This window comes from Podarcis vaucheri (genome assembly GCF_965113315.1).
Source record: "Podarcis vaucheri genome assembly, chromosome: 1".
Taxonomy (NCBI): Eukaryota; Metazoa; Chordata; class Lepidosauria; order Squamata; family Lacertidae; genus Podarcis; species Podarcis vaucheri.
The window spans coordinates 109,381,092-109,399,735 of record NC_138759.1 but is presented as its reverse complement, the minus strand read 5'-3'; the positions used below and the strand labels follow the sequence as shown (position 1 = coordinate 109,399,735).

The window sequence follows — 18,644 nt, the reverse complement described above, 5'->3', positions numbered from 1 at the left end:
TTCATTATTCTATATGAATAAAATACAAATATTTCAAAACAAATAAAATATAAAGTCTAGGTAACACATACTTTGAACAGGAGTTCTTAACCTGTAGTCAATGAAGCCCCTGGGGTCTATGAATGGGCTTCTGTGGGTCTATGAACTAGGCACAAAAAAGATCACCCCCCCCCAATTGCCTAAATTGTAGCCAGATTCTCTTCTCTTCTCTTCTCTTCTCTTCTCTTCTCTTCTCTTCTCTTCTCTTCTCTTCTCTCCTCTCCTCTCCTCTTCTCTCCTCTTCTCTCCTCTTCTCTCCTCTTCTCTTCTCTTCTCTTCTCTGTAGCTAGGCATGGCAGTGTTACCAACTTTCCTGACAAACTCTGAACACATTGCACAACCCACATATGCAAAACCGGCAGCTTTTCCCTTTTCTCGCAATAGACGAGTGAAGCACAATTTTCATTTTGTGTCAACACAAAAGGCTGGTAACGCAGTCTTGGAAGTAAGGCCCAGTGAACTCAATGGGACTTACTCCTGAGTGGACATGCAGAGGATTGCACCGTTTGAGATTGTTAACCCAGCAAATTCAAATTTTCCACCCCATATGTGCTGAGGCTTGTGTCTGTTCATGTTTTGCTTGATTCCTCTTTAGGCGTGCAGTTTCAGCAACTTTATTTGCAAACAGAAGAACAGAATGTATTTCTTGAAGAACTGAAACACTGATTGTTTCATCCTAAAATACAGCAGAGAGAACAACCCAGTTGCTGTCTGTACAAATTAACATTAAAAACTGCCTTCCCTATATTTATTTAGCATGTTTATGGCATAAGCAAGCTACACAAACTTTGTTGTAAACAACAATTTGTTTGGAAGGTTATGGCATTTCCTAAGCAATAGCAGCTAAAAGGAATTATCAAGGTTATATTCAAACATATTACTTCTGTTTAACTAATAAAATCAGTTTGTCTTAATAAAAGGATGCGACTGAAAATTCTGCTTACATCTGAATCATTCTCATTGCCATCTGTACAGTAAAGCTTTATAAACTACTTATTCCACCCAACAGATGCTAATCATTGACTGACAATAAGCAATGAAAAACTATCCTTTATCCCTTTTAGGAAATAGGCACAATACACTTTATCCATGTCTACTTAGAAGTAAGCCCCACTGAGTTCGAAGAGACACACACATAGCTGAGACTAGGAGTAGGCCCCATTAAATTTAAAATGGTTTACTTTTGAGTAGATATATACAGGGTTCAGCTTTTGCTGCTGGATAAGTGTGTATCGGATTGCTGCCTTACAGCACAACCTATACAGATTTGGTCAGAAATAAGTCACATTGAGTTCAAAGGGGCTTCCAGGTAAATAGCAACTTGATTGTAGCCTATATACTCTTGTGGCTTTATCATCATCATCAACAAACATTGTTACTCTAAAATACTTGCCCAAACATCAGAAATACAATGTATATAATTTACTATAAAAGGCACATATGCCTACTGTCATTTTAATAGACATTTACATGATAATCCAAAACACATTTAGATTGAAGCTTTATGCTTTGGTTTTCTGAGCCAGTATACTGTATGTGCATGTTCCACTCACAAAAGAGGACACACATTTGCATACACATTGGGTATTTCTGTACACAACTGTGCATTCTTTTTGGTGTGTGGGGCGGAGGCTCAAAAATAAATCGGAGGTCTCAACAAAGTAATAAGACATCTGATAGACATACATTGAACAGTTGAAAGTTTCCCCATAATTATATTTTCATACTAGAAAAGGTATAACTTGTTAATAATCTGTGTGCCATGCAAGCTATTAAAGGTAGAAGAGCCCTGTTCTCACCCGGTGCCAACTCCAAACCGGAGAAAGAACTTGAGTTTTGTGAGTTGCAAATCAGTTATGTTCCTGTAGGTCTTTTGTCATTTGGTCTTAGGCTGGTAATACATGCACTGAGTGCAAGATCAGGTATGGTATTTCAGATGGGGAAGTGGTGTTCAAAAGAGATTTAAGATTTAAAGCAGCCAAGGTGAAGATGCACATGCTTGGATCAATTCTAGGTAAAATAAATAAATAAAAAAAGCAAGAAGTGTATTCTAAGAACATTTGTTGTGGTTATTTATAGCATCTAGATCAAGAGAAGTAATAGTGCCACTGTATTCTGCTCTGGTCAGACCTCACCTGGAGTACTGTGTCCAGTTCTGGGCACCACATTTCAAGAAGGACACTGACAAACTGGAACGTGTCCAGAGGAGGGCAACCAAAATGGTCAAAGGCCTGGAAACGATGCCTTATGAGGAACGGCTAAGGGAGCTGGGCATGTTTAGCCTGGAGAAGAGGAGGTTAAGGGGTGATATGATAGCCATGTTCAAATATATAAAAGGATGTCACATAGAGGAGGGAGAAAGGTTGTTTTCTGCTGCTCCAGAGAAGCGGACACGGAGCAATGGATCCAAACTACAAAAAAGAAGATTCCACCTAAACATTAGGAAGAACTTCCTGACAGTAAGAGCTGTTCGACTGTGGAATTTGCTGCCAAGGAGTGTGGTGGAGTCTCCTGCTATGGAGGTCTTTAAGCAGAGGCTTGACAACCATATGTCAGGAGTGCTCTGATGGTGTTTCCTGCTTGGCAGGGGGTTGGACTCGATGGCCCTTGTGGTCTCTTCCAACTCTATGATTCTATTGCTTATACTTCATAAAGACTACACTTTTCAGGTTTTTTGAGCAAAACAGATTGAAGCCTTTGCCATAACTATGGCTATTTAAGTGGTGATACCACCAGCAACAACCTACCATACTCCTAAGAATCTCCCTATTTTCCCCATGGGTGCAAAAGCAACTAACCCCCCCTATTCCCCCCATTGCTGCTACAACCAACAGTTCCCCCAACCAGGCCTATGCAGAGGAGGTGGGACAGCCAGACCTCAGAGGGCTAAGCCGACTGGGGGGGGGCAATGCCAGGGACTGGCTGCTTTTTTTTGTTTGTGTTTATAAATTTGTTCTAACAAGACTCGTCCCAGACCTCAAACAAGCCTGCCTCCAACTGCATTTCTCCCAAAGTATCCCAGCACCAAGAGACTGGATAACAAGAGTGGAGGTGCCTTATAATGTGCCCCCTGCCCCCCCCAACAACAACACTAGTTTACTTTGCAGGGCTAAAATAACCCATGCTTTCTCAACCACAATACCCTCGCCTTGCACCATGGATATTCTAATGACATGTTTTATTTGTATTTGAATTGGCAGCGCAGTTTTTCGTTGTTTACATTTTTGTCATGAAATTAAACCTGAGTTAGGAAGAGCATGGATGTGTCTTTGCCACTACTTTTTGCAGTAGAACGAACACACTACTGCCCAGTCACAGCTGCACCGAAATTCGGGATTTCTCGGTTATTTTCTCTGTGCAACGGCCAAATTTCAACCACTAAAAAGCCAACACCCTTCAAAATGACCTAGGAAGTCCCTTAAAAATGAAGAAGGTAGTCCTCCATTGTCAGAATCTAGATAAAAACTAAAGTAAGACATGTACCAAGAAAGACCACAAAGCAGCTTCAAAATTTCAGAATGTTTCCTCCCATCCTTTTTTTTCTTTTAATAAACACATGTGAAAAGATATAACTGAGGAACAATCACGTGCTGTTCATGGCTTCTTGTATTTTTCCTTGTGAACTGCACTCACTGATGGGCACACTATTTCTCCAGTTTGCTGCACAGATCACCCAAGGATATGTGCAGTCTGTGCAGAATGTTATGGTACCTTTAAGGATGGCATACACTGGATCAGCACACAGAGCCCCTTGCCTGCTTCTTCCAAATTTTGTGCAAACATGCCCTAAATTTGCCGATGGGCTCAAATAATTCCCATCCCCACTTTTTGAAGTTAGGTAACGGTAACTTGTCTTAAAGCACGTTGGGAAAATGTAATAGCAGAAAATGGTTCCAGATTTAAAATTCTCCAATTTGGCAGGGAATATAAAATGGTTCATCGGGAAGTGGCTTAAATGCCTATCAGCTGCATAAAGCATGGATGTGGAGCTTGCAGAGGGAAGTGTATGTATCATCTGTTTTAGATGTGTTACAGAGGTGATGTCAAGGTGAAAGCAGACTTGCAGAATGGTTGGAAATCATTGATATTCTGACTCTGAGGCTGTAAATGGCTCTGTGGCAGATGGAGTCTTTGTCAAGGAAGAAAAATGGCAGCTCTGGAGCATCAGAGATGTTTTTGCTAGCAGCTCAACTCACAGGCTGTGACCTTCCAGTGTTCAGGAGTTATGTTCTTGCTTTAATAAATTGTCCCCTGCTTTTTATTCCTTAAAAGTAGACAAATAGTAGTCATCATAATTCAGGACAAATTGAGCTGTTTCATTATAAAAGAAGCATAAGCCTGCTTTATTACCTAAATGTTTTAAGCGACAGCTTTTAAGTGTGCTTGCATTTCTAAATGAGAAGGGGGAGAGGGGGGAGCACTAGAAATGTGCTTTAGCTTGGTCTCGTGATTAAAATAAAAAGGGACAAAAATATACAAAGGAGATGGCAAGATCCCCCAAAGCTAGCATTGCTCCTGAATACCCGTGGGATAGGAGAGAAAAGAAAAGAAAATATATAGGAGTACAAATATAAAAATGTCTATGACTAACAGGGATGGTGAAAATTATGGTACCGTGAACACATTCAGAACTTTTAGTCATCCTTTGGTATCCTCTGTGTGTTACACTATAATGGCTTATATTAGTCCAGATCAGAACTAAATGCCAAACCAAGAATATCAGACTAAATACTGCTAATGTTTAATCCTGTATATACCGGTACACCCCCTAATGGAGTTACTGCTTTATGGTAGTTTCCATAATTGATTCAGGAAAGCACTTAGGAATTATTTTATGTGTACAAAAGATGATGCCTTCTTCATCTGGAAAATATGAATGCAGACTATATATACGGATGCACTTGTGCATGGAAGTCTTGTGATTGTTTTCAGAAAGGGTCTAATTTGGTTTTGTGAACAACTGAACACAAAGATTTTCTAAAGATTTTTCTAAACAAATTAAAAAAGGAGTTTGCTTGCAGGACTACTCTTTGCTTCAAAACACCTGCTCCCGAGTTGTCCCATTCATTTAAAGGGAATTTGTTTCAGGATTGTATCTTAACATCTTCAAATTATGTTGAGCTCACTTCATAGCACTGAACTATGATCCATAATTCAGATTTTAACCTGTAGCTTTGTGAAAGATTAATGTATTATACAAAAACGTGAATAATTCCTCAAACATTTGTGTAAATCGGGTTCATGTAATTTTTAAGTATTCTCTAACTAGGTAATTTAGAATCTTCTTCTCTTCAGGTAATAATAATCTTTTAAACTGATATCACTCTTGTATTTTCTAAGGGCCCATCTGCTTACTTTAATCTGTGGTGGAAGTATTGGTGCCAATGGGAGTTGCATTTGGCCCTAAGAGCATATAACGTCATGTAAAGGATGTTCAATTGGACGGTTGACCTATATTGCAGAGCAATAAATAATTGTTAAAATTAAAATTGCAAGCCCTTCATAACTATAAGCCTCCTGGGCTGCACTTTATCCCACTTGACAATTGTTAGAATTATAGAAAGCAATCACAGTTCATCACTAAGGAAAGTGACCCCATGCTTTCCAGGGTCAAGGTTGTTGCATTAAAATCTGTTCTCTTTCAAACTCTTGAGGTTGTAGTTTTTACTCCAGAATGTGAGCCCATTCAATTTAACTGTTATCTGTGTACCATTCCTTTGTAAATGTAGTTTGAACCGGTTTCTTTGGGGGAGAAAAATAGAAGCCTGGAAATTATTTGGAAATGGTGACTCAGATTACTCGTTTATGTCACTTCCTGAAATGTGTTGCATTTCAATGAGCATTAGGAGGGCCTGCCATTACAATAGATGTTTGGAAGCCTCTTATCAGCTGTCATTGAACTTCAAGCTTGAGAGTGAAGGGCAAAGTTTTTTTAAAAAAAAATTGACAGAAGTGAAACTGACATTAAAAATCCTTGAACTCCCCCAGCCCTTTGTGACTTTGGCAAGAACTTTGGACCCTTAAGGAATGCAAGATTGACTTCCGAGTGCATGAAGTGTGAGGAAGCACGGTTGCATTAAAGGAATTTGATGCGAGTGCTTTTTTGAGGTGTGCTCATATTTTAGTTTGCTGACCTGTGGAACCTGAGAAAGCTTCAGCATTTGTGCTTCCTCAGACTGTGCAGCGCTGTTCCAAAAAAACAAAAACAAAAAAACACAATTCAGACCTTCCTGGTGTTGCACTACCATGGGCATTGACTTGAAGATAAGAAAAATCACTGAGTACTCAGCAAAGGATGGTAATCTGAATCCTCCCTTGTAATCGAAAAGAATGGTAAGTATGTGTAAAAAAAAAATCCTTTCTGCAGGTAATATTTGCATATTCCCTGCCCTTTTCAGCCCTCCATTCCACCTTTCACCTGTCCCAAATCTCTGGAGTTGATTTTATGGCGTTGTTGGGGCCTTTCCTCCTCTGCTGGGCCAAGAGCCCTTCTGTGAGTGGGATGGATTCCACCAAACGTTTTTTCAACAAAACAAAACTTTGAACAACCAATATGCTATCTGACAGACTGCTTTTGAATTTCACCTCAAATTCCTCCTGCCTTCCAAGACCGAAGAAAGGCGGAGTTTTAAGGGTTAACGTGCAGGTTTTGGGGGGGTTGCTGTTCAAGAAAACAAACACATAGGTTCACAGAACTAGTTTAATATTCTGTAATATAGGAAATATCAGGCTTGTAACTTAATTCGTAAAATTTGCTGCCACAAGCAAGCGTACAGTTGGTTAGGCTGCACCCCTGGAAGCAACTTTTGCACCCCATTGTAAGTGACTGTAATGTTATGCTAATACCACAGTACAAGTGTTCAGGAATAAGATGCCAGGATGCAAACGTTGTGGAGTCAATAGCGTTATCCATTGGTTGTACTAGATCCCAGGGTACGGACTGAGGGCACCACTTTGCTCAAGCAAAGCAGGCTTAGGACTGGTTCCATAATGGAAGAAAGATGGGATAGAAATGTCAGAAAATAAATAACAGATACGATGAATTGTACCTTGTAAACAGTAATAAGGTTTAGATGGATATTCGTTCCAACCAAGCCCATGTTTATCACTACCAGGGTGGCTTTTAAAATGTGGAAGTGCCTTAAAGTGTGAATTGGGACTAGTGAAAAAATGAAGGCAGCCAACACCTGAGACATTTTAGTTCCCAGCTACAGTTTACCAACCAGTGCTCCTCCATGAATTTCAGTCTTTGTGCTGGCTCCTACACAAGCTGTGTCAGTATGAATTAGGGTCCTACAGCAGCAGCAGCAATGCTTGATGAGTTACTCCCTTAGTTAGTAGCCATACAGCTATCTCTGAAATTATTGGTGCCATGAATTAGGATTAATTACATCAACAGAAGGATGTACCAATAATTTCCTTAGGTGTGCAGGTTAATTAAACCCAGTTTATGCACTCTAGCAATATATTTCAGTAAAACTAAAACATGCATTGTTGTGCATTTGAAATGAATCACTTCTTAAAGAGCTGCTGTTTTCACATCTGCGCAAGAATGTTGCTTATCAATAATTTAAGCAAATAATTTTAAAATAACGTTTTTGAACTCTTTAATTTTTCAGATACACAGCTACATATACACCCAGCAGAAAGGCTGTAGACTGCATGCATTATGGGATCTTTATGATTATTTTACTAACATTGAATAAGATGGTTATAGTCTTGTGTTGTGTATCAGTGAATTAAAATGTAATTGCATGTTATAGTTCCTCACTATAGCCATTTGTAATTTTTAGGGAACACAAAAGGCTCATTCAAACTAGTATAGAAAGATGCTCTTTTAGTTATTAAGAGTTAATGTTTGTACATCTACACAGTCTAAATGGCAAACAGTTTTGATGAGAAATACTCCCAACAGTTTTCAAGAGAAATAAACCTCCTTTGTCTCCTTAGCACCCATTGATTTTTCCTTCAATTGTACATTAACAATGCTGATAGATCGTATGCAGTTGGCATCTACATTTAACAGGAGAAAAGTGTTAAAATAAAAAGCTTTGCTTTATAATATTTACGCATTGTCGTACAATAGTGCTATATTTGAAGCCGTGATAACTGAAGGGAGGACAAAATACTGAAAGGCGGGAGGAGGAATCAGAGAAAGAACAAACGATGCAAAAAGAAAATGACACTGAGGTCTTGGTTTAATACATATGTATTCCAGGTTGATGGTTGATTTCATTAGCAAATCTCATTGTTATGCAATGTCTGTTCTTCTGCAGCAAAATGAATATTGTATTCTCACAGGCTGCGTGTCTATTTTCTGTTGATGGATAAATGAAAGGATATATATTTACTGCTTTTCACAGTCTTTTATGTATTTTACAGGAGAAAAAAACACAAAGCTTCTGAGTCAGTATTCCCCCCCCTTTTCCGTCCTTAAAGCTTTTAAGAGCTGTATATTAATGAATATTTTAATATACACTATCCAGTACAAATTAACTAGCATTACAGGGGAGATAGTGTGAATTCAGTTCTTTTTTATGTACTGTGGGGGCAAATTTAGGCTATAAGCCTTCTGAAAGCTGTCAGTCTGAGCAAGCAGAGGTTTATTAATCTATATACTGTAATAGCAAATATTACGATATGATCTTTTTCTATCATCTTTGTGTAAAGCTGATATAGAAATTTAATTTCCTTATATCTAGTAAAATAACAAAAAAATAAATAAATGCCCACATTTATAACTACAAATCTGAATGCTCCTTTTGGGTCTAGTAATAATGCAAGCAGTGAAAATAGGGGGTGGGAATTTTAGAAGCGTATGTTAAATTGTTTATCCTGCCATGTCTTGATTCTGAAGCGCGAAAGAAGGCAGAAGCACAGGCAGCTGGACTTGAGAAATGGTGTAGCGTATTTCTTATGCTCCCTGAGCTCCCAGTTCAAATCCAACTCTGAAGATTTGTGATAGGGATACAGGATAAAACCCATTGAGGACTGCCTTGTTACCACTAGGCTTATTTTCTTACATTTATATCCTGCATTTCTTCTGTCATGGAACCCAACCCCCCCTCTCAGTGTAGGCACCTCCGAGCCCATTGTTTAGGTGCAAATATTGCATTCTAGTACTTACAGTGACGTAGGGTAAATCAATGCTTTTTTATTGGGTAACTAATTTTTTTTAAAATGCAAAATGTCCAATTTTCTGTAGCCTGTTACAAAAGAGTCGCTGATTTGTTGTGGGTGCTATTTGGCAGCTGCATTAACTTCATGCAGTGGCTGAGATTTCATGCAGTGGCTGAGAATATGGGATTCATATGCAGTGGATCACTGTTGAATGCAGTGCCGCCACAAATGTCCAGCTGCCCCAAGGATGGTCTGAGGGCATATGATGCAGCTTGCTGAAGCTAAGTAGGTCTGAATCTGGTCACTGCATGAATAGGAGACTTCCTGGAAGCATCATGTACACTGCCTTGAATTACATGATGGAAGGAAAACAGGATATAAATGTACTAAAGTAGCAGCAGCAGCAACAACAACAACACCCTAAGTAATAACATGACAGCTACCACCTGGAGTAATTTAAAGTGCCTTCCACATGGTGGCACTAAAGCTGAAAGTTGCTATTATTTTTTCAGGTTCCTTCTTCTCGAGAAAACATTAAAGGTCAATATAAAACATATCAAATAATTAGCATTTAGTTAAAATTGAATTAATTGTTCGTAGCAATTAGTCATAATACCAGAGTGCAGAAGCAGAGCAATAGTACTAAGCACCAACCAACTTAATAGAAGTTTCCATAGATTGCAGGAAAAAGAAAATTCTTTTTAAAAAATATTTATTTATGATTTTCCTAATTACAACTTCCACATTCAAATATACCTTTCAACCATTAGTGCCATCCCTTATAATAATACATTTGACAACTTCCCTTCTTCCCCTTCCCTGGTACTTTTAATTTTCCCACCACTCCTGCATATTCTTATATATCCATTTAATTAAATTCTCCCCTTATTCTCCCTTTATTTACATTGTTGAATTTATCTCAATCCTGCTAGCGTTTTCACTTGTTTACAGTTATTTTCCAAATTCTCCACAAATATTCCCAGTCCTCTTTATGTACTCCATCTTCTTGCTTTCTTATTTTATTTGTTAGATCTGCTAGTTCTGCATATTCTATCATTTTAAGTTGCCAATCCTTTTTGGGGACCTCACTCACTCGCCATTTTGGGGCTAGCAAAATCCAACCTGCTGTAGTTGCATACATGAATAATTCCCCCCCCCCGACATCTGGGTACTTCTGTCTGCACCATTCCCGAAAGGATTGCCTCTGTTTCTTTGGGAATAAATCATCATAATTCAATACAGGCAACTCCCTAGTTACATGGGGGTTGCATTCTGAGGCACCATGTGCATCAGCCTGCCCCATTTGGCCCGTTCTACCCCACCCTCTTCTGGTACCGAAAACGGCAAATGTGTCAGTGGTTGTGCATGTGCTGAACGCGCACAAATGGGGAGTTGTCTGTATTGAAGCTTGAAACAATATTCCGTATGAGAATAAAAATACAGTGGTACCTCTGGATACGAACGGGATTCATTCTGGAGCTCCGTTCGCATCCTGAAGTAAACGTAAGACGCGTCTGCGTGTGTGCAGGCCACGTTTTGCCGCTTCCGCGCATGCGCGTGACGTCATATTGAGCGTCCGCACATGCGCGAGCGGCGAAACCCGGAAGTAACGCGCTCCGTTACTTCCGGGTCGCCGTGGAGTGCAACCCGAAAATATTCATCCCAAAGCTACTTCAACCCGAGGTATGACTGTACTTTTAAATCAAGGCTGGTGTCAAGGGTCAGCCTAATCAGCACATGCCAAGGCCTACTATCTGGCAGAGACTGAGCCACTGACCTGAGATGCTAGACCAGCAGAAAAGTAAACAGATCATAATGGAGATATGTTCTACTGCCTCTTCTAGGCACCTTCCCATTGAGAAAGTGATGGTCCATTTCCTGGTGGGATGAGTGTTGGATGAGTGCTCACTTTAGCCTGTCAGCTCCTTGGAGTATGCAGAGTCATATTCTGCTGCCATTAACTTTGCTTCCATGAGGAGATGGATAATTGCCTCAGAGACCCCTGTGATCTGACAGGAGCCTCTAGAGCAGCCTTGCCCAACCAGGTGTTTTTGGACTCCCAACATCCATCAGCCCTAGCCATCAGGGAGCAGTGGTCAGGGAGTTGGCCATGGGAGTTGTAGTCCCAACAACATCTGTAGAGAACGAGGTTGGGGAAGGTTGCATATCACCTTTAAAGATCCCCAGAAGGAATGCAGCAGCAACTCCCTCATGTTCCAAGATAACCTGGCAGAGTTACTTCTCTGTGCCCTTCAGCCCCCCACCCTCAAGTTTGCCATTGCCCGGGCTTTTCTTCAGCCAGAACTTGATGGAACTCAGTTCCAGCACCTCTCGGTTGGGCGTCATTGCCATTATAAGAGAACAGGGGAGGCATTCATGGTGAGTTTTGGCACCTCTTCTTGGAAAATATCACTGACCTTTGCCTCCTACTCCTGGGAAACCTGGTGTTGGGCTAGCAGATGGGGATCAGGGAGCACTGGTGTGGGAGAGGTGACTACAGATTGGCTTAGAAAACAAGCTAATTTGTTTCATTAAAGAATAATAACTTGGCTCATAACTGTGCCAATCTGATGTGAGCAGGAGGAGAGGAAGAACATGCTCACCCCTAATAATAGCAGCTTTATTGCACACATACAAAAATCTATAATGTCTGCCCAGACTTGGATTACTAAGATGTTATGCACAAGTGTCTTTAACGCCAACACAAGCATATTTTGTTGGGCTTGCAGGGACTTGATGACTTATGATGCCTATGTGAGTCATTGTGGCCAAAGACATATATTGTACCAACAACATCCTGAGTTGGTTGTGCTTATTCATCGTCATAGGTCACGTCACAGGGCCAGCACAATGATAATAGAGTTTGCGGCATTGCTCTGGTGCAGCAGTCCTTGTGCCTAAGCCTACATATTTACAGCATTTGATAGTACTGTGTCTCAGTGGGTGCATACTATGTCATGTGCACAGATTTTGGTGTAAATGCATACAGATGTGTCTCTATGGAAGCAGCACCTCCACAGAAACTGGCTTTTCAGGTTATTTCCCCTGAAAATGAGTTAGCTGTTGCTTCATCAAGCATGGGCATTACCTCCCCGCCCACAGGGCACCTCTCAAGTGCATTCCCTCATAAACACCACCTCCTCCTTGTTTCATGCTTGTTCCTTCTTCTGGCCGGAAATTTCATTGTGATGTTTTATTATTATTTAGGTTTAATGATTGCATGCTTAAAAGCCCACACAATTTGTGGCAGTATCCTCTTAATATTTCAAAATAGCCATTGGTGTGCACTGAATAACATGGATGCATTCTTAACACATTATGGTGGGAGACTGATGCCACTGTAGAGTCTTAACGCGAGGTTCTGCTTTATGATAGGTTGCTTCGAAACTTCAGTCTCTGAAACTGACTGGATTGAATCATATTAACAATGAAGGATACATTTCTGATTTGCTTTGCTAGCCCAACAACGTATAAGTAAATCTACTGCAGGCAAACAGGAGGGTGCAGTGTGGTTTCAGGAGAGGGTGGAGTTCTTGTGAGAATGAACTCGTCATTGTCCCTTGAATAAAAACACCTATAGGAGGTGAATAATTTTGCAAATAATTTGGCTGTGCAGTTATGCATCATAAAGAGCACTCATTAGGTAAGGGCTCTTCACCATGGAAATAGAAGCAAAGTCGGTAGTAAACATTAGTCCTGATGTGTACAGATCAGTCTAAGTCTAGTCCAGTCCATTTTAATTTTTCATGTGTTCCTTCCTGTCTGTCCTGCCCCATTGTTCTATTAATCTGAAAATGTTTCTTAAATCCTTACCCCCAAAACCTATTTAAATACATACCTTATCATTAAATATATTATTATTTATCTCAGTGTATTGAGCTCTGAATGTATATAATTCATTCTGATTCATGTAATAGCCCAGAAGGTGTGATCAGTTTACTTCAAAATGTGAAAATTCTCCTCCAACCTTAATCACAGCCTTACTGTGCTAACAGAACTGGGTAGGTGTAGGAATTAGCATTGTAAGAATGTGGCAGCTGTACATCTGCAACAGTGTCTTCTTTGTGACAGCTCCTCCCTCAGCTTTGGAACCTCATTCCTGGAGATGTGTGGTTGAAATCCCCCCGCACCCCTGGCTTTCAATTTTTACATGTCCATTATAGATTATTATTATTATTTGTTTGCCCGGGCTTTGGGAATATACGTTTCCTCTGGGTTCTAGCTGCGCTGATATTTATGTCATGTGCCACAGACTTTTTTTGTACCTGTGGGCACATATACAAACTGGGTGAACTGGGGGCTTCACACGCATGCATACAAACCACAACCAAGCACACATCCCCACAACCTGTTCTGTTGACTAATGTACAATACCTCGGGTTGAAGTAGCTTCAGGATGAATATTTTCGGGTTGCGCTCCGCGGCGACCCGGAAGTAATGGAGCGTGTTACTTACGGGTTTCGCCGCTCACGCATGCGCAGACGCTCAAAGTGACGTCACACGCGTGCGTGGAAGCGGCGAAAGGCGACCTGCAGTCACGTCTTACATTTACTTCAGGATGCAAACGGGGCTCCGGAACGGATCTTGTTCGTATCCAGAGGTACCATTGTATGAGAGAAAGTTTCTTTCATGCCTAATATCACCAGGGAGATTTCATCAATGAAAGCTTCTGTGGGTGCATGTGTGCCCATGGGCACCACACTGGCAACCCCTGTGCCATGTCATTGCTTTCAGTTCTGTGATTTTAAGTATTTTATTTTTTGTGTGTAAAACAGTCCTATGTGTGTAAAACAGTCCACCCTGGGATGCTTCAGAAGGGCAGCTGATATATAAATATAATAAAACAGGTTGAATCCAGGAACAAGGAGCTCCAAAGAGAAGCTCTGTACTCCCAAGTTATGTTTTATGGAGGCACTGATTCATAATGAGTCCCTGCCCGTCTCTATCAGAAACATACAGGTACCTTGCTGTTCTTGCCCCACCTTTGGAAATGCTTTCTTTCAAATGATGACAGTTTTTGGCACGAGTCCCATGGGGGTGCCATGGAAGAGATGGTCAGATTCTAAGGAAGAATGGGAGCACCTCTGGGAGTGGGAGCTGGGTAACCCTGGAGAGGATCCTAGTGGGATGGGGGAGGTGACTGGGGAACCCCTTGACGTGGCTGAGGGAGGGGGCCGTAGAAAGCTAAAATCCAGGGGAGGAAACCAAACAGGTTGGAAGAAGAGTGTTCAGTCCTTGTGGCATTAGACACCTCCCCAGTGCTATTGCTCCTTTAAAGAGAGGTGCCAGAACTTACCCAGGCTCTCTTATCATGGCAATGGCCCCCACCTGAGAGGTGCAGGAACTGAGTTCTGGTGAGTTCTGGCTGGGGGGAAAAGCCCAACACCTCCTGCTGTGGTCCACCCCTGGCACCCCTTCCTGTCAGTAAGGAGCCTCCTCCTTTGGGAGATGTGACTAAGTAAATCAGAAAGTGAACCAGTGTCAACACCACCTCTGAGGACACAAAGACCCCAGAGCTGGTGCAAACCAACCTTTCAGACCCAAATCACTTGAAGGAGTAACCACTTGCTTGCCCAGTGCCGGGAGACTGGCTGCTTGCCACATTAAGAGTTTTGTCTGCCCTGTTCTTCAACATCTTCATTGACGTCTTAGCTTGCATTTAGCCATGTATCATACCTCTTACGCATCTGCTGCACCTTGTAACCTGTGTCTTGCCTATGTACCGATCTGATTTATGCATTAAAGAAGTTGATAGAAACCACACTGGGAGTTCCCTTCATCCAACAGTGAGGGCCAAGATGAAGATGAATGTTTATCAGTACATTCATCTGTAATTTGTAATTTTTCCTACTACAACTCTGTATATTCATGCTGCATTTTATTAGTTTTAGATGTTTTCTATGTTATTTAAGAGGGACGCGGGTGGCGCTGTGGGTTAAACCACAGAGCCTAGGATTTGCCGAACAAAAGGTCGGCGGTTTGAATCCCCGCGACGGGATGAGCTCCCGTTGTTCGGTCCCTGCTCCTGCCAACCTAGCAGTTCGAAAGCACGTCAAAGTGCAAGTAGATAAATAGGTACCGCTCCGGCAGGAAGGTAAACGGTGTTTCCCTGCGCTGCTTTGGTTCGCCAGAAGCAGCTTAGTCATGCTGGCCACATGACCCTGAAGCTGTACACCAGCTCCCTCGGCTAATAAAGCAAGATGAGCGCCGCAACCCCAGAGTCGGTCACGACTGGACGTAATGATCAGGGGTCCCTTTACCTTTACCTTATGTTATTTAAACTGTATTCTTATTGCTGAAGTGTTCACCACCCAGGGCTGATTTAGAAGGAAGGGTAGGATATCAATGTAAAGCACAAATAAATACACACATCCCACATACACAAAGAAACATATTTTGCATATAAGCAACATATGTGATATTCAACTTTGATCATACTCAGAGTAGGTCCATTGAAATCAACAGATATTGATTTCAGTAGGTCGAATCTGGGTATGACTTATCACTTCAATAAACCAATCCTGCCCTGCTCAAATATTCAACTTATTGAAATATTTGAAGGAGATATGGAACAATATATAATAACATATTTAAATTTTAGGGCTCTTATTTTTCTGGTTTTTTCCATGGATGTTCCTGGGGCGGGGGGAGGCACATAATAAAACCGTGATCTCAGAATGTTGTGACACCAATAAGGTTTGCATTTCCCTGTCTCTACCATGATAAGTGAGGTTGGTGAAGATTGTACAACGCAATGGTGATGATATTACACAAGTCAGTTAAGCCGGTTAAGATGCATGCCAGTTGTACAGCTCTTCCCATAGAGCAATCTGGTGCTTAGTGCTTGTGCTTAAAGGTTATACTGAAGACGGTGTAAGACTTAAGTACCGCTTAAACACTTTTAAATGAATCCAGTGCAGAAGTTAACGTTTAGTACTATTCTCTGCGTTTGCTTGGGAAATCTGACAACTTTTTCATCTGATGCACTTTTTAGTTGTAATACTGGTCAACTCCCCTTTCAACTGCCAGTGACACTTTTGAAAAGTTCCAGTCAGTGAGACCTGTGACTCTTTGACTCTGCATGATCTTGAAACTGATTGGTTTATTACATTATAATAATGTGGACAGGCGCCTCTGATATGGGTTGCCGTGTGCATTTGCTTTCTACCTGTGGTGCTACATTTGGGACAGTTTATTAGCAACTTGCAATCCTTTTGTTGTAATGTGGGTGAGTACCCTACCTGGGCACTGAAGACTCGAAGCACTTAAGCTCCATGGTTTTACATTTTTCTATATATTCATTTTCATGTTGGTTCTATTTTAAATCACGCTTCAGGATGTTTACCTCATTTGATTATACAGTGGTACCTCGGGTTACATACGCTTCAGGTTACATACGCTTCAGGTTACAGGCTCCGCTAACCCAGAAATATTACCTCGGGTTAAGAACTTTGCTTCCGGATGAGAACAGAAATCGTGCAGCGGCAGCAGGAGGCCCCATTAGCTAAAGTGGTGCTTCAGGTTAAGAACAGTTTCAGGTTAAGAACGGACCTCTGGAACTAATTAAGTACGTAACCAGAGGTACCACTGTGCTCATGAATCCGTTTCTGCAGAAAGATACATGTCCCACATATATGATCTTTCACATGGTGTTTATATTTGTACAAAGGCTTTCTGAAGAAAGACATATTTGTGGATCTTTATGTCGTAAAAGGATACAGCTTCCTTGTTCTCTGAGAAGTTGGCAGTCTCTCTCTCTCTCCTCCCCCCTTTTTGTTCCTGGTACACATTTAAGCTTTATTTAAATTTTAAAAGATTTTACTACTGTAGCAAAGGGGAGGGGGGAATTCTTCTATCCATTTTTCAAACAGAGAGAGAAATATTTGATTGTAGTTTTGCTTTGTTTTAATTGTTTCAGGCAGGGTGTCGCCACAGTTCAGGCAGAACAATTTCTACCTTATATTTTGCAAAGCACATACTTCACCTGGGCTGGTTTTGGTCACATGAGCTTGGATGTTTACTGGTGATCTTAAGTGCTCCACCTGCCTTTCAGTTTGTTTACCAGGAAATCAAGATGTGTAAACTGCAGGAAGTACTATTTGACCCTCTCCGGCAGTATCTCATTACAATAATTGCTAATCTCTGAATAAGACAGCCATGTTTTGTGAGTAACACAGGGAGAGAGAGGTTGTGTTAGAGAGATTTTAGGTATTTCCAGAAATAGAGCGTTGTAAATGCTTGCCTTCGGATTATGCTTCCTTTTCAGCTCTTGATAATAGACATCTGCTGACCTCTGGGGTCAGTAAAACTGGGATACAATAGTATGTGTTCTTCCATTCCTCTGAACTGAAAAAAAGAAATATCACGGCTTGTTGTTTTGGAGTGCTGTCACTGTTCTGTATCGAAAGGATAATGGCTACTTCCTGATTAAACCACTATCCACAGTAAGCTGTTCTTATTACATCTCTGTTCGCCTGTGAAGGGAAGAGTGCTCAGTGTTTTTCTTTTTTAAACAATTAACCAGGGAATTGTCAGTTTAAAATGTTTATGGGATGTGGGTTAAAAGCTTTCATTTTACAGCAGCTTTCTCCTGATTGTTTTCTTCTTCTTAAAGTAAGGAAATTGTTTAACCTCTGCAATACTTAGGAGCTGAAAAAAAATATTTTAATACAAGCATGTCTGAATTTGTCTTTGTGTTGTAATGTTTAAAATCCTTCTACCTGCCTTTCACAACTTGTGTGCTAATGATACTTGCATTTGAGGTATATAAAAAAAAAGAAATACCGGATATTGTTAGGAAGAGTCAATGGAAAATACTTGCCATGCTATTTGAGCTGAAAAAGACATGGCATTTTTAGGCAGTAGGTTATATTTTCATCTGTGGAATGCTTTTTATGCATCTGTTAGAATTCTAAAGCATGATCCTTTTTTGGGATTAGGTTTAATTTTGCATGTAAGTGGTTGTTACACTGATTTCCATGTAGTTTACATGGTACTGTGTCAGCATACATTTGGAAAAGTAGGGTGGCAGGTATATACAACTTCGCTTTGGTCACCTGTATGTCATACTGCCTTTTGAATATCCAAATACATCCTACCAAAAGTTAAGCCGCATCGTCACATTAATTTCAGTAAGAGATAATTGATAGTGCTATTCTCTTACTGACATCAACAGGACTTAAACATGCTTAATTTTCATTCAGTTTGTAACCATAATTCACACATTCCTTTGTATAGCAAAAATAAATAAATAAATAAATAAATAAATAAATAAATAAACACAACCAAAACCAACAAAAGCTTGGACATTGAGGGGCAAATGTTAGCTGATATATATTACTGGTATTTCAAAGCCAAACACAAGTTCATAGGAGAAATATTACATAGTGCTACATGGAAGAATATTTGCCATTGATGCCACTGGGTGCATGCCAAATTAAAATGAACAACTTTTTAAAAATCAGTCAAGCAACCCAGCAACCTTT

The 18,644-nt window shown here is 40.6% G+C and overlaps 1 protein-coding gene across 7 annotated transcripts in view; it reads left to right on the top strand.

Moving 5' to 3' along the window:
* Nucleotides 1-18,644, top strand: part of BAZ2B (bromodomain adjacent to zinc finger domain 2B) — a 194,458-nt gene that overhangs the window by 58,567 nt on the left and 117,247 nt on the right. For 3 of the 7 annotated variants that reach the window (XM_082196990.1, XM_082196985.1, XM_082196986.1), the window contains exon 1: nt 17,309-17,603. The exons of the other annotated variants lie outside the window; for them this stretch is intronic. The gene's annotated coding sequence lies outside the window, so the exon portion shown is untranslated. Of the gene's footprint in view, nt 1-17,308; nt 17,604-18,644 lie in introns of those variants that run through there. 7 annotated transcript variants of the gene reach the window in all.